Below are 1,933 nucleotides of genomic sequence, written 5' to 3' on the forward strand. Positions count from 1 at the left end.
GCGGATTCATGTCAATGTATGGCAAAACCAACACAATATTGTAAAGTAATTAGCCTCCATAAAATAAATAAATTTATATTAAAAAAATCCTATCACTCAATATTTCCTTTATATGCATTTATATACCCACCACATAAATATATACACACACATGTATGTGTGCCTGTGCATATATGCTTATACACTATTTTATATAAATTAACTTATATCACATAAATGCACACATGCATGCATGCATACAGGTTTTCTCAACTGTCAGGTTCTAGTTAGGAAAATAGAACTACTGTTCCAGGTATTTCAAACAGTGGGAATTTAACGCAGGGGATTGGACATATATGTGATAAAAGAGTTGAGGAGAAAATAAGATATATATGTATATACACATCTTCTTTATCCATTCTGTCGATTGACACTTAGGTTTTTTCCATGTTTTAACTATTGGAAATAGTGCTACTATGAATATTGGGTGCACATATCCTTATGAATTAGAGTTTTCTCCAGATATATGCCCATGAGTGGGATTACTGGGTCATACGATAACTCTATTTTCAGTTTCTTAAAGACTTTCCATACTGTTCTGCATAGCTGCTGCAACAACTTACATCTCCACCAAAAGTATAGGAGCGTTCCTTTTCCTCCACCCCTCTCCAGCATTTATTATTTGTAGACTTTTTAATTATGTGTAGGGAGGCCTGGCGTGCTGCGATTCATGGGGTTGCAAAGAGTCGGACACGACTGAGCGACTGAACTGAACTGATTCATTCAGTGAAGACAGTAGCCCTCTTGGGTCTGAGAAAAAAAATTGTAGGATGTCCAGAAAGTGCTAGAACCTAACATGAGCTGCCTGGCATGAGATGAAACAACAAAGAGGATTTTTAGTCACTGCTAGAGATGCCACCCAAAGGAGACAGAGAAAGACAGAGACACACACACACACACACACAGATGGGCTTTTCCCTTCTACCTTGCTTTCTTCTGCTACTGTTTTCCATTTTCTGGTGCTATACAATAATCAGAGGTTTATTGTTTTATATTATATATTATATATTTACCTATACTGGAAATATAGGTACCTGCTGCACTGGGCAGATGAGAAAAATGAGAGACCCAACCGTTGGCAGAAAAATGGCTACCACAACCCACCCATTCTGCCTTGAAATGGCCATTCTCATCCTTCCACCCATACCTAACTCTCATAAAACAACTTTATGTTTCCACTTTACAGAATTCAACTAACTTTTGTACAAGTAAAGAATCACTTTCTTCTCAAAAAGGTCAAACACAAATTACCATCTGACATTATTTCCCTCCCCATGTTCAAGAATCCAAGATAATATGAGGTCTCCTCCCTCAGAATGGTACATGACTCTTCATAGTTTGGTGAACTCTGATATAAATTGGAAATAAAAGAAATAACCACTCCTCATTAAGAAAGAAATTGTAGAAGAAACAAATAAGGAAAAAAATTGTGCGTGTGCTAGTCACTCAGTCATGTCTAACTCTTTGCAACCCCATGGACTATAGCCCACCAGTCTTCTCTGTCCATGAAATTTCCCAGGCAAGACTATTGGAGTGGATTGACATTTCCTTTGGTTAACATATAAAGACATACATACGTATATAACTATATACATCAACTTTCTATTTGTAATGTAAATATAAGAAAAATGTGCAGGCCTGTGACAGTCTTCATTTTTGTAGCTGGTTACAGAGTCAAATTCACATTTATCATTTCTTCCTTCTATCACTGATTTCGTGTTCCTTGCCCTCTGTTAGAAGCTCATCTATACATGATTCTTTATCTAGTGTGGTGGCTTTATATCTTTGTTGTCTGGTGTCTGACTCTTTAGTGGGTCTTTACTGGATTGCTGGTTTTCTCATAAGGACTGTCTAATAAGGAACTCCAAGGGAACACCTTAGGTTCTTAACACAG

This window comes from Bison bison, unplaced genomic scaffold (genome assembly GCF_000754665.1).
Source record: "Bison bison bison isolate TAMUID 2011002044 unplaced genomic scaffold, Bison_UMD1.0 scf7180017864307, whole genome shotgun sequence".
Classification (NCBI taxonomy): Eukaryota; Metazoa; Chordata; class Mammalia; order Artiodactyla; family Bovidae; genus Bison; species Bison bison.